The sequence below is a fragment of the Dryobates pubescens genome, chromosome 3, assembly GCF_014839835.1.
Source record: "Dryobates pubescens isolate bDryPub1 chromosome 3, bDryPub1.pri, whole genome shotgun sequence".
Classification (NCBI taxonomy): Eukaryota; Metazoa; Chordata; class Aves; order Piciformes; family Picidae; genus Dryobates; species Dryobates pubescens.
In genome coordinates, this window is record NC_071614.1 from 45,666,261 (window position 1) to 45,680,982 (window position 14,722).

At 40.6% G+C, this 14,722-nt stretch overlaps 1 protein-coding gene across 5 annotated transcripts in view; it reads left to right on the forward strand.

Moving 5' to 3' along the window:
- Positions 1-14,722, forward strand: part of PLCB4 (phospholipase C beta 4) — a 229,744-nt gene that overhangs the window by 80,058 nt on the left and 134,964 nt on the right. Inside the window, exon 1 of one of the 5 annotated variants that reach the window (XM_054180089.1) lies at positions 6,994-7,081. The exons of the other annotated variants lie outside the window; for them this stretch is intronic. The gene's annotated coding sequence lies outside the window, so the exon portion shown is untranslated. Of the gene's footprint in view, positions 1-6,993; positions 7,082-14,722 lie in introns of those variants that run through there. 5 annotated transcript variants of the gene reach the window in all.

Consider the following 14,722-nt stretch of genomic DNA (forward strand, 5'->3'; position numbering starts at 1 on the left):
ATGGCTATTAGTAGCCTTATTTCCACAATGAGAGCCTATTTAGATTGTGAGGGAATAGTCAGTATCACGACATGTGGATGTTCAGCTTGTGAAAAGGAGCTTCATGAAGTAGCAGATAGAAACACAGTTCTGTACAGCAGAGCTACATAGCAGCTGTTCCAGAAGCACTCCCGAACTGCAGCTTAACAAAACTATAATGTAGCTTTTGCACTGGCTTAACCCTTGTTTGGTTCATACTAACCTCAGTAATTGTAATAGCAAAACCAAGCCAATAAAAAATTCAGCCAAATGTGCTCTAGTTCTTGCTCTTGCTGAATGACACACATATTCATGATTGAATTTTGAACTCTGTTGCCATGGATGAGCGTCATGCAGCACAGCAAAGATGAAACTGATGGAGTGCAAAGCCTGCAGAACAACAAGGATTTTTTTTCATCAGAAAAACCATGATTTCCAGCCCAAAGGAAAGTAACTGTTTCTCCGGACAATTCCCTGAGTGTCTTGTTTCTTAGTGCATACCTGTATTCTGTGGGAACCTGTAGTTTATGGTCTCCAAACTATTAAATTTTCCTGGAGAAATTGTGATGAGTTTCAGTGGTTAAACTGTGTAACAGTCACTACAGAGTGGCCAGTCTGGTTGACCAGTGTCACCTGGGGCTCTAGATCACCCAAGTGAATCTCACAGTGAGCAATACAGAATGTTTCAGTCTTTCTGTGCAATCAGTACTACTACCCAGTACAGGCATTCTCTCTTTAACCCATAAAAAAGGTTCAGCTTTGGGCCAAACAATTTAGCATTCTCCTGTCTTGTGTTCCCAGCTCCACACTCTGAATGCATGTACCATTGGTTTTCCTCTTTGCCATTGTATGTGATTGAAGTGTCACTGATAAAGCCTAAACTAATCTGTGCATTACTATTAAAGCTTAAATCAGTGATTAGAACAGTTGAAAGCTGTTACTGTTTTCCTGGAAAATACAGCTAGTGCTAGGTAAAACTTAGTACAAGCTTCAGAAATTGTGGGTGGGTGTTGTATTCTCAAGAGATGAAGTAGTTTACAACAGCATCGCAACTGACAAGCAGCAACAGAAGTCTTTTTTGGCTTTCATAAGCGGCCAAAGACAATACATGCTGTTAAGAAACTAAGTGGGCAATGAAGTGTTTGGGTATGCTATAATAGCAATAACCAGACTGTCCTGGAGCTGAGAAGCATCTGTATTATTCCTGATCAGCAGTGGCTGTTTGGTGCATATGGTTGCATGTGTGTGTGGGTTTGTATATCTTAAATGAATGTATCTCAAATTATTTCAAATTCAAAATACTGAAAGTGAGAAGACTTGATGGGGTGCTTGGTACCATGGGTTAGTTGTTTAGGTGGGTTGGATTGGTTGATGGGTTGGACGCGATGATCTTGAAGGTCTCTTCCAACCTGGTTTATTCTGTGTATTCTATTCTGTATATTCTATGATTATGTTATGTTTGGACTTACTGCTGTTTAAGAACTATTTAGTTAAAACCAAAATTAACTTCAGCATAGAAGTCCAATACTAAACCTCTCTAACAAAACTCTGTGACCCTCGAAGCCTCATCTTAATGAATTGCATTTGTGTTCTGTGGCCTTTCTGGCTTTGAGTATTTTAAGTGTAGCATAGAACCCTGTTGGAACCTTTCTCAGAGTCAAATAGATTTTTCACAATGTGGTGGTTTGAAAGGAAAGGCTCTGCTTTCCCTCCCCCACTGAGAAAGAGACCACGGCTAAACCCAGTCGGAGAAATGAGATTATATTTTACAAGGAAACAGATTATAGGTAACACAACAAATACAGGTATTTTACAATATATACAGGAATATGCATCAAATAAAAACACAGAGACCAGACCCCCCACAGAGGGGGCTTCCCCCTGTGCCCCCTTCACCCCCCTACCTCCCTTCTCCCCCAAAGATGTAGAAGAAGAGATGTGGACGGTTAACAGGGCAGGAAAGGAAGAAAGGCCTGTTACAGGAATTAGTTAGTTCTTATCTCTTGGCAAGAAGCCCAGAAGCAGATCCAGCCGAAAGGGACAGCGAAGGAAGGAAGACTGAGAGAAAGTTCCCAGCTGCGCCGGGTCTAACAATCTCACCTCCCACAATTCTACCAATGAAATTCGTTTAGAATACCAAAATATTTTACAAACATTTAGCCAGTGTGCCCCTTTCTTAAAGGCACAGCGTCAAACAGCCACACACAACAATCTTCAAAGTAAGAAGCTGCACATGAGAGCCTTGAAATAACATTTATTAGAGATCTTTCTTTTAGTTAAGTACACAAGATTGTGTGGTGGATCTGTTTAGCACTGCAGCTTGTTGGAAATACTGGGAATGAGAGGCAATATTCAGTAAACAATTGTTTAAAACTATAAAGCTCATTTAAAACATTTCAGCTGTTATTTTCTGGTGTGTTAGGTATATTAAAATGACACGGTGACTTTACAGCAATTAACAGACTGCTTGTTCAGATACACCCTTGGTGCTTCAATGGGAATTGCCTAGCAATTTCAGGCTGCTTACACAGCCAGAGTAGTTGCCTCACAAAGATAACTGTGTCACATTTGTGTCAGACTATGCATCTTTTGGTCCTCAGTCTCTTTTGTGGATTTCTTTCTTTTTTTTCCTCCTGGCTGCTTCTGTTCGTTACAGCTAATTGTTATAAAACCAGAATGGCACATTGTATTGTGGTGAGGATGAGTAACAAAACCAGCCAGGACATGTCATAGCCCCTGAGTAGCCCCTTTGTGAAATTTAACATCAGTTCCTACAAAAAAAATTACTTGCTCTTTTTTTCTGTTTTTCAAATATGTTGTAACTTGATTTTCTCTGCTACAGGCAGTGTTTTCTATTCTGTTTGAGCTGGTGAAGTCTGAATCTTTCATAACAGCTTCTTTTGGGAGATGGAACCAAGCAATTTGTCCTTTGTGCTAGTAGCAGGGTTATTAAGGCTTCATAACTTCTTACTCTGAGATAGGAGTCAGAGAAAAGGAAGGTGAGCCAGACTTGCAGAATTAGGGGAGGTCAAACCCACAAGCAGCGATTTATTGCTGTTTCTAATTTACTGACTCATTCTTCTTGCTGAAAGGTTTTGTATTGTCATGTTGCACTGTGGTTCCATAGTTTTGAGGCCATTGTAAAAATGAAAGGATTCTTGAAGGAAAAGATAGAGGGACAGCAACAGACAGCAATTCTACTGCTGTCTCCTTGGATGACCACATGTGAGGTCCAAGGGTGCAATTTTAGTCAGAATTAGTGGATTGGATTAGATTATATAAGTGATATCTTTGGGGGATTTTGTTATTTAGTGCTTGTTCTGGGGAAGGTAGTAAGTTAAACTATACAAACTCATGGAAGGAAAACTCAAGAGATCTATTTAACATAAAAGTACTTCTTATGGCTCAGTCCACCAAAATGCAGAAGCATATTCTGAGAAAAGTGTAGTTATGCTTGATTTGATCAGAGACACTCTCCTAGGTATCACCTCATGTCCAACACTGGTGGTAGTATCTTTGAGTCGGCCATTGTGTTATTGGGCAGATGTTTCTTTCAGTTAAAATCCCATATTTTGATTCTTTTCTTTTCCAGGCAAAAATGCAAACACGTTGTTAGCAATGCACTACACATTCCCCAAACCCTGCATACCACAAACCCAGCATACACCAAGTTGCAAGGAACTCCCAGAGGGAGTACAAGACATTACTGTCTAGGATTTGCTTTCCTGTCCTCATAGTAGACAAGCTTTGTTTGTTGCCATCCTATTGACTCTATTCCTGTAACTAGTACTGAGCACAAAGGCATGGGGGTGTATTTGGTTCCTTCACAGTGAGAAAAAGGTGAGAGCTGACTGTACCCCCTAAAGATGCATGATTGTAAAAATGGCATCATGTAGTCTTTGTTTTGATTAATTCACTCCTTTCTCCAGCATGCCAGCAATAAGGATGCTACCAGGCAGCTGCCTTGTTATTTCAGCTTGTTTGTTAGAGAAGGGACAAAACTAGAGAGTGTGTGGCTTTGAATACCTTGGTTACTGCATGAAGGTCCCAGCATCTTATTCATCAGGAGTAGGTTTACAAAGGGCCTCACATTTAACAAAACCTGAAACGGGCTTGTTGATGTTTAACAGAGACTTGTCTGAAGACCATTGCTAGCAAAGACTATATCCTACCATTCTAAGACACTGAGTCAAAGCCTGTTGTTCTGAATCTATGAAATTTAATATGGTAAATATGAATATTAGTAAATATATCAATAACTTTTTATTAATATGAAAAATGGCAAAAAAAATCAAATAGGCTCGGCGTACAGCTGGAATATATATTTACAATGGGAATGTACAATATCCAGGCAATATAACAATTTTAACAATTTTAAGTAAACTAGAAAAAATAAACTGGAAAGAGAATCCCAGGCTCAACATGGTGCTTGAGCACAGGGGAGACTCAACAAGAACCATAAATACAGGAGGCAATAAACTAGTTACTCACAAATTAGTTTTGCCGGGGGGGGTGGGGGGGTGTGCTGCTGCTGTACATTAGCTGTTAAGGCTGTAAGGTGCTTCTTGTGCACCTGGCATGGCAAGAGACTGATGCTGATTGCTGGCAGAATGCCACTCAGTCTCCATGGCTGATCTGGCTTCAGCACATGGCAGGTTGTATGACGCATTTCTGCAAAGGGCTCTTGCATCTCCCTGGGTAAACTAAGGCACAGCACAAATTCCAGTTGCAAGGCAAGCGAGGCTTGGCTCCCAAGGCTTGTGGCTTCTTGGGCTTGCAGTAAGTAGGGCTCATGGCTTCTGTCCCAGGTCTTGGACAAGGTGACTCCAGACAAGGCGAGTCTGGGAAAGGCAAAGTGAATACAATTCAGCCTGTACTTATCCCTTGCCTGAGATTCAATTGTGCCAACAGGGCAACTGAAGCCAGCAAAGAGTTACCCAATGAAATAAGGCTCTGCCAGGCTGTGACCATAAAAGGCAGGAACATAGGCCTGGTCTGGGAGAAGCATGGCCTAGTGTGCTGCTCTTACCCTAAAAGGATACTTGTTTACCAGACTTGTTGGTGCCTGGTCTTTTGTCCCTTTTCCTGCATTACCCTGACTCCTGCAGGAGGGAGTGGGGAGAGGGTGACCATGTCTAGACATACCAGGACCTGCCTGGGTTTGTGCTGGGTCTGTTTGGCCCTACAACCACACCTGTGTTCTCTGTTGTGCTATAAAATATGCCAAAGTTCCCATTCAAGTGCATGTTTGTATACCCTTAGGAACTGATGTTGGCTTCTCTACGCAGACAGTATTGGTGTTAAGTAGGTCTCTAGTGTTTCACTTAGCAGCTTACTCATTAACAAAGGAACTCATAAATTCAGTGTAGATGTTAAAGGTAAGTAATTTACTAGGTTCATCCAGTTCTGCATAGTGCATATCTACATGCTATTGAGGTAGAACAAGCAATCAAACAAAACCCAACTCAAGACTAGACAGTGTACCTTGGTGTTATTGGCAGTCACCAGTGTTCCTCAAGTTAGTGAGCCTGTTAACATCCCGATATTAAGATATTTTGGTTTGATCATATTCCATAGTATCCTAAAAAAACCACCTTAGCCAGTATCTAAAAACCAGAGAAGCCTAGGACTTAACTGGATTTGAAAATGGACAAATACACTACAAAAGAAATTTTCTGCCCAAAGCTGAAATAAATTGTGAGCAGGGGATGACTTTTGAATGTTAGAGTTGGGAATGCCAGACCTAAAGAAGCAAGATAGAGTTTTCTCTAGAAATGTATAAGTACTGGCAGCTTGAAGTGGAGGTAAGTCTTGTAAGGACTGCTGAAAATGAATGAAATAAGTACAAATCCTTATGTACTATCTTAACTTTTTACTTGGTTGACTTTTGACTGTCTTTGCTTATTTTTTCCCTTGCATGTCTCAGAAAAAAAAATCTGGTAATTTGTTAATTATCTCTGGAAATTCATAGCAATGACTGACTTACATTAAAGAAAGCAAGTTTCAATTCGGAGGGATGCAAATATGCAAGTCTCAAATCTTCTTTCTACAGGTTACTTTCTCAATTTTGATCTATGAGAAGTCTAATTATTTATATATATGTATAATGTATTGCGTTTGTACACACCCTGGCAGTGTATTTTACCTTGTAGAAACAATGTGTATGTGGCTTCTTGCCAAGAAAACAGCTTTCCTGACATTTAGTAGGTCTCTAGGTCTCTGTCAATTTAACTCAGCAGTCAAAAAAGCTCATTTGCAGAGGACCTGTTTGCTAGGTAAAACATGTCTGAATAATTGCCTCGATCCTGTCACAAAGAATGGCTGCTTTGATATGGAGAGGAAAGAAAACCCCAACATGATTCCTGCTTGCATTCAACTTAAACCTGGGAATTTCCCTGATAACCCCCAAAAGTAAATTTTAATAAATATGTTTAGAAAGGTCTGTTTTCTTTGCCTTACTCACATGTAAGGGGACAATATTGTGCAGAGAGTGATTTTTAGGAACTGTCTCCTAACTTTAATTATCTTCTGACATTCAATACAGACATATAGTGGAGATTTTTATTTTTTTTTTCAAGTCTACAGCCTATTCTAGCAGTAGGTAATCTTTGAATCTCAGGATCTTAGCCTCAACTGGAAAAATAGTTCACCTTATGTATGTTCTGATTGTTAGGAATTAAAGCTTTATTTCATAGTGCCTGCAGGAATTGGAACTCTTCAGCTGTGTTCACTGGTAAAAATGTACAGCCTAAAAATATGAAATGTAAGATCTTTTGCTGGATTACTTTTGAGTTGATCTGGGATGACAGAACCTATTTCAGGCCAACAGTCATTTTAAGGTTTCCATGGAGATTAATGATGTCAGAGCAGCAACATCTGAGTGCGGTTTGCTAGAAAACAAGGCTATAATGTTAGACTGAAGAAGGGAAGTCTCTGCATTTTTGTAAATTCACAGAAGAGTGAAGGATATTTTCTCAGTGGATTGCAATTTGCTTTTGATCTGTGCTGAGTATGAGCTGAAGTAATGCTTTTGCAGTGTGGTGATGCAGTATACCTCAGTGCTGTAAGTGATGATTTCAGTACAATCTCATACCATCTGTTTTAGCTTTGATTTGTGTTCCTCTACTTGGATAATTTGTGTATTAGTATACAATTTTCTTAAGCACTCAGGTGTTTTCTGTCTGCACTCAATTACCCTGTTTTAAGGGTGATGCCCAGGTTTCCTTGTGATAATATTTGCAATGCATGAGCATCAAAGATAGATTTAAGGTAGAGCTCTGCTGAGTTTTCTGAAACTTGGTAGCTGCCACGAAGTATGGTAGATGTAAGAGAAGGGAGAAGTGGCAAAGTCAGAAGAAAACACAAAAGTTTTAACAGAGGCATAATTTAAAGCTAGAACTTGACCCTTAAGAAATTGAAAAATGTGACCAGTTTTACAAAGATAAAAATGTTGCTCCACTGTGGACATATTACTGAGCAAGGAACTGGATGTGTTAGAATCAGTAGTGAAGATGCAGCATTTTTGCATGGGATTTCTGCAAAGGGGAGGGATTAGGAGGTCTGGAGCTGCCTTGATTCCCCTGCAATTGCATAGGTTTTAAGCAGTGTCTCCCCATTGAAGGTGTTGGTTTCTTTCAGTTCCACAACTGCAGATTCACTACATGTTATTTGAGGGATTCTTAAGTTAAACTTACCAAAATAAAAATCGAGAAGCAATACTTAAATATGGCTAATTTTTCAGGTTTGAGCAGAAAATGGGGAAGGGGGGACAGGGAGAATACTTGTTCAAATTAAGAAAAATGGGTTGGGGAAAGAATATTGAGACTCTCTGCTTAAATTGAACTCAGTTTTGTTAAGACACTTGTTGCTTCTGTAACACTTGTTGCTTCTATAGAAAGGTGCTTGTGCATCCATGCACATGTACTGAAAAGCAGGCTAAGATACTAAACAATCTCTGGTCTGTTTTTCTGAAGTGATTAAAAGACCAGTCCTTTCTGCAGCATCTACTATGCTTCAGTTACCATACTTGGCTCTTGTTTCTTAATTGCAACAGAAACATCTTCTGTGTAAAGGGAAACACCAGGCTGTGTAAACTTGCTTTTATGACTTGCACAAATTATCAAAATATACTTATGTTTTAGAGAATTATTTTTTTTTATAAAGCAAAGTGAAAAAGCACCCCTGAGCTCAGATCCTATCATGTCTGAGTTCAGCAGAAAAGGAATTCTTTTTTTCCCCCAAGCCAGTTTCTAAGTTCCTGAAATGCAAAGCTTAAAGAGTGAGAGAATGGTCTACTCTTGCAGAAACCCACTGACAAATCCTCCTGAAAATTAGGACAAGTTAATACATTCCACATGTTCTCTGTCCCAGTTTTTCAAATTGATTATTTTGAAAAGCTAAGTAAGCCTATCTTTATTTTGCAGGAAATGTTTGGTGCCATTAGGCAGCAATACTATTGAAAAGAACAAAGCTGGAACAGCTTTTGATAATGTCCTCTGAGAAATGGCCAATTGCTATACAAGTGATACGAACAGCACTGTTTGTTCTCGCTGGGTGCTGTGCACTTAAATTCACACACTGCACTCATGAGCCTAAAAAGGCTTTTGAAGCTTTAAATTTTCAGCCATTTTGCAAAATCTGTGTGTAATATGAATGTATGCTGTATGACTGCTTTACAGTAACGTGCAGTTAAGTGTCTGACCATTACCTGGAAGGCTGAAGTTTTTTTGTCATGCTTGACTATTAAAAAAGGGGAAAATCTGTTATGGGATTATGTCCTATGAGGCAATACATTCTTTTGGAGGGTCTGAGCTTATGAGGTTAGCGAGTTTCATACTTGGGTAGCAGAAGTTATCTCATTGTGCGAAGTGAAGCCTGGGTGAAACAGCTACAAGCTGCAGTCTTGCTAATTCCTGTGAGAGACTGAGGTTTAATGAAATGTTCTGTAATCCATAACAAGTGTTGAAACACCTTTGTGTTTGTTAAATGGACAGAGAAAGTGCACAATAGGGTGAAGTTACCGAGCAAGGGTAGTGCTCTGTATGTTTTCAAGTATGTTCCTTAAGGAGAATAATTTTTCACATGTACTTAAGTAGTCAGGCAATGGTTGCATAATTGATTGACATTTACACGAGTATCCTCCCATCCATCTAAATTGCACTCTTCAAATAATGCCTTTTGACTTAGTTCTGTTACCAGCATACCATGTTTGGCAATGTTATGATATGCTGAGTTTACTTGACCAAATACAAAGTTTACTTAACCAAATATAAAGTAATGGCCTGACAGAGATAGAGATCACTAAGCTTGCAGCAGAGCATAGCATCTTTTTTAGTATTGCTGGAGGGTTTTTTTATTTGCTTTAAAAAATATAGTCAGATGTCTGTTTGCACCTCTTTAGTTTCTCCTGACCTGTTGCTTGTTCTCTTCTTGTCAGCAGCATTGTCAGTGATGGACTTTTGTAGGATCTCCAGACCTTTACTAGTGAACTGTTTGATTAGGGGAGACACCACACCTATTGGGAACAACTCATCTTGATCAGGAGGGGGGATAAAAAAAGGTGGGTGGGGAAACCCTCAGTTTAGGCCACATGTAGCAAATCTTTCAATGCCTTTTGCTGTAATTTTTAAAAGCTGAATTCTATTTCCTCCAAGAAATGAGAGAGGTTTTTGTGCAATAACCTCACAAAACTGGTATTGGAAAGGCAGATGCATAAAGCACAAACTAAAAACAAACATGAGACCATCTGCCTTAAACTTGCCATGTCAGACCTGGGTTAGCAGGAGTAGGAGGGGCTCTGATTGTATGAGAGACTGCTAGTGTGTGGAAGTTTCACATGGCCAGTCTGCAGTACGAGGTTCATTGTTTCAGTTTTGCACTTCAGAGGCATGAATGTTGTGTGCTTCAAGTCCAACATTTATACATGGAAGTAGATGTTTGTAAGTGCACACTCTGCAAATAGCTGTATGACTGACTGTTTACCCACAGCATGAATGTCTGCATGCAGAGTTGTGCAGGTGCAGCCAACACACAAACATTTTTCCCACGCTCTTCAACCATCTTACCATTTTAGAACAGGGCCCTGTAAGTTCATTTGTGAGGTTTTTTCTTTTTTTAATCAAGTTTGTTATGCCCCCTTAAGACTTAATACTGTTTATTTACTGCAGGACTTTACCCTTTCAGGATCAAGTAATTGACTTAATCCAAGATATTCATATTACCTACATCACAAAATAGTTGACGCCTCAAGTTATTTACATACACTTAAGCATTTTTAATTAACTATTTTTTATTTGTGTTTTGAAGTGTCTGTATGTTCTTAAGTTTATAAAAATGAGTGTGGTGCCTCTGCATGGGGAAAAAAATGTGAAGTTAGTAAAAAAAACTTAACCTTTTATAATTTCACAGTATCACTAAGGTTGGAAGAGACCTTGAGGATCATCGAGTCCAACCTATTTCCACAGACCTCACGACTAGACCATGGCACCAAGTGCCACATCCAATCTCCTCTTGAACACCTCCAGGGACGGTGATTCCACCACCTCCCTGGGCAGCCCATTCCAATGACGAATGACTCTCTCAGTGAGGAACCTTCTCCTCACTTCGAGTCTAAACCTCCCGTGGCACAGCTTGAGACTGTGTCCCCTTGTTCTGGTGCTTGTTGCCTGGGAGAAGAGACCAACCCCTTCCTGGCCACAACCACCTTTCAGGTAGTTGTAGAGGGCAATGAGGTCACCCCTGAGCCTTCTCTTCTCCAGGCTAAACAATCCCAGCTCCCTCAGCCTCTCCTCATAGGGCTTGTGCTCAAGGCCTCTCCCCATCCTTGTTACCCTTCTCTGGACACGTTCAAGTGTCTCAATGTCCTTCTTAAACTGAGGGGCCCAGAACTGGACACAGTACTCGAGGTGTGGTCTAACCAATGCAGAGTACAGAGGCAGAATGACCTCCCTGCTCCTGCTGGCCACACTATTCCTAATGCAGGCCAGGATGCCATTGGCCTTCTTGGCCACCTGGGCACACTGCTATTTGTTCCATATTAAGAGTCTTGAAGGTGAAGTATGCAGAATTAAGTTTCTGGCTCTTACAGTTTGTACTCAGAGGAGTCAGTGGTGTCCATTCAGCACAGAAAATTGTCCAAGTTTCACAAAGTTTTTTACTTTAAAAGACCGTGCCTTGTATAGTCAAGAGTTTTACACCAAAATTCTCAAAAGATTTTTGAATTGGTGAGCTGTGAGCTTACTATGTCCTCTCCCTATCTTTCTTTGTCCTCATAGTGCTAATACTGAGGCAGGGAAATGCAAACTCTTATCTTTCTGCTATAGAACTGAAACAGTAGGTAGGCTGAACATGAGCCTGCAATGTGCCCAGGCAGCCAAGAGGGCCAATGGCATCCTGGCCTGCATCAAGAACAGTGTGGCCAGCAGGAGCAGGGAGGTCATTCTGCCCCTGTACACTGCACTGGTTAGGCTGCACCTTGAGTACCGTGTCCAGTTCTGGGCCCCTCAGTTTAGGAAGGATGTTGACTTGCTGGAACGAGTCCAGAGAAGGGCAACGAAGTTGGTGAGGGGTTTGGAACATAAGCCCTATGAGGAAAGACTGAGGGAGCTGGGGTTGCTTAGCCTGGAGAGAAGGAGACTCAGGGGTGACCTTATCACTCTCTACAACTACCTGAAGGGAGGTTGTAGACAGATGGATGATGGTCTCTTCTCCCAGGCAGCCAGTACCAGAACAAGAGGACACAGTCTCAGGCTGCGCCAGGGGAGGTTTAGGTTGGATGTTAGGAAGAAGTTCTATACAGAGAGAGTGATTGCCCATTGGAATGGGCTGCCTGGGGAGGTGGTGGAATCGCCGTCATTGGTGGTTTTCAGGAGGAGACTTGATGGGGTGCTTGGTGCCGTGGGTTAGTTGTTTAGGTGGTGTTGGATTGGTTGATGGGTTGGACGTGATGATCTTGAAGGTCTCTTCCAACCTGGTTTATTCTATTCTATAAGCAGAGTTGCTTGGGGTGGTACAGAACCTGCAATGAAACTGGAGATTGAACTAGGGTTTGAACTGAACCTTGGTAGGCATCACCTATGCATGGAGCCTGGTACTTGAGAAACAGGTTCTAAAATGTATCACAAAGAAAGATCAAAGAGAGGGGAGAGTCAGCAATGGGAAGAGCTGGTGGAGTCAGAATTTGAAGGACATGAGCAACTTGTACTTGGAGAAAGGAGACAAGGGATGAAGAAAGTATGATGCCAAAGAAGTGAGATGAGTATGAGAGTTTGGAAAAGAGGCAAAGTGACTTCAGCAGAGGAACTCACCAGTTCATCAAAACAAGGGAGTCTATGAAGAGCTGGGAGATGTCTGAACTGCAGAGAAAACAAGCAGAAGAGAGAGATGTTTTAAGGGGAGTGTATGAGATGCAGATAGGGCATCAGGAGCTTGCAAATAAGAGAGGAAAGCTGTCTTACCTAGTGATGTTTGATGACAATGAGTGAAAATAGTTTCCATCAATTTGGAAGTGTGAGTTATCATAGAGGAGTCTCAGTAGTTAAACAAGGATATTCTTCTGTTGGTCTTATTGTTGATCTAAAGAATTGTCTTTCATTCTATGGTCTTGTGGGATATGGCTGCAGATGTCGGAAAGATCAGCAGATGATCAAGGGCAAAACAAGCTCAAATATAACCTGCATTTAGCTTTACTTTGCTATTTCTGTTTCATATGGCATCTTCGTCCAACGCTCATCTGTTTTCTCTTCTGCTATTCTCAGTTGAAGTTACTAATAGCTGTGAACTTCATTTCACGTAACATGCTGTACTAGCTTTATCAGTATACCTCATGCAGATAGTTGAAACCCTTAAAAACTGGTAGAAATATATAGCTGCTGGGTTGGTTGATTTGTTTGGGTTTTGGTTTGTGTGTGGTGGTGTTTTTGGTTTTTTTCCCTGCAATGTAAATGTTTGTTTGCATTTTTTGTTTAAATCCATGAGTAGGTTTCTCTTTTTTTCAATTCCATGGGAAAACAGTGAAGAAAACAGCAGAGCCACATGAGGGAATTCCATATTTATTTTGGGCATTTTATTTCCATGAAGAGGAGGATCCTGTTGACGCAGAGCATTTCTTTTTTTTCCTTCCCCCCCAACCTCAAAAAGTTATGGAAGCATTCATAGTCAGTTCCTTGTTGTCAGGGTTCCAAAAAAGCTGTTTGTGTAATAGACTAGGTATAATATTTGTGTAACTTTGAAAAGAGCTTTCGAACTGGTGTTTCATAAGCAGGATATTAAGCTGTATCATCAGGAGGAGTATTACTTCTCAGATGCAAACCCCAGCAGTAACCAGAACTTTCTCACTGTCTCAGAGACTTGCAGTGGGTTGACCAGTGATGGAGAAGTGAGGATCAGATTTTAGCAGGCCTCTAATTTGGTGTAAGATCCAGCTGCCAGCGCTGCAAGCTAGAAGCTCTGCTGCTCACTTCCAAGCCCAGGTCTGCATACATAGTGGTGATGTTTTTTCCAAACGCTGATAATTCTGAATTACTGGGCTAGGGGTTAATGTTTCTTAATAGGTAGAGAAGTCTGTGGTATCTTCAAGGTCTGTCACAGCCTCCAGAGAACTGGTGTGCTGCTCTGTAGCACTTAAAGCAGCTCTGAATTCAGCTTTGACTGCCCTGTACTTTTCCTGGACACAATCACAGAGTTGCATAAACCCAAGAACAAAGCCTGTTTTCCTACAGGGATATTGGAATGATGGTTGGATTGATTGCTTCTGTTGTTCCAGCTTTTGTAGCTCACTCAAATGGGAGTCTGATTAGACTCTGTGAGGAAATTACATATTTAACTGTAAAACTGCAGATGTGGCTATTTTCAGAAATATACCCACCCATCCTTGTAGTGCTAAAAATGGCTTGTCTTGCTGAAGACAGAGGGATGAGAAAATAGCCAAGCTAGCCAGCCAGTCGGGGCAGACTATCTTTCCCCATAAAGATTATACTGCTGAAATTCTTTTAAACCCTGTTCTGTACAGACTTAATGCAAATTAGCTAATTACTAGCCTCTGCTCAGGCTTCCATAAATGCTGAATAGTGGAACAGAATGATTTAATTTTTCTAACATATTCTCTTGGCACTTTTGCATGCAGAATATGTTGCTCTAAAGTATCCCTGGGTACTAGGTCCTTGGCAGTATTCCAGAAGGAGTTCATAGTAGAAACCATTCAGTGTAATTCAATAGTTGGTAAACCTACATTTGTCACCTTTCCTGCATCATATAATTTTACTGTCTGCCATGCAAGCTTTCTTCTGTCACAGAAGTAAAGAGGTGATCTTAAACTGTGAATTGGGGAGTATAATTGGCCCTAGTTATGCATGTGACGTTCTCTTGGGAGAGTAATTAAACTGAGGTGAAGTGATCCTATGAATCTCTATTTTAATATTTTTTAAATAGACAACTATTTAAGAGTTCTCAGTTACATTAGTAAATGAGTGTACTTGTCTTCCATTGTGGTTTTCAGTTTTGCATTGCTGTCAGAGACTGATGTAGTGTATTTAATTTCTCATTGAAATTCTTGTGAATAAGTTGTTATATAGGGTAGGGGAACATTTTGACTAGCTTGAATGTAAATTATTTCAATGTTAAAAAGTTTTGGGATATGGCCAGATTTAAGCTAACAGGGAAAGGAATTTGGTCAAGAGGTTCTGTTTCTCCTCGCTATTTGGGTCTA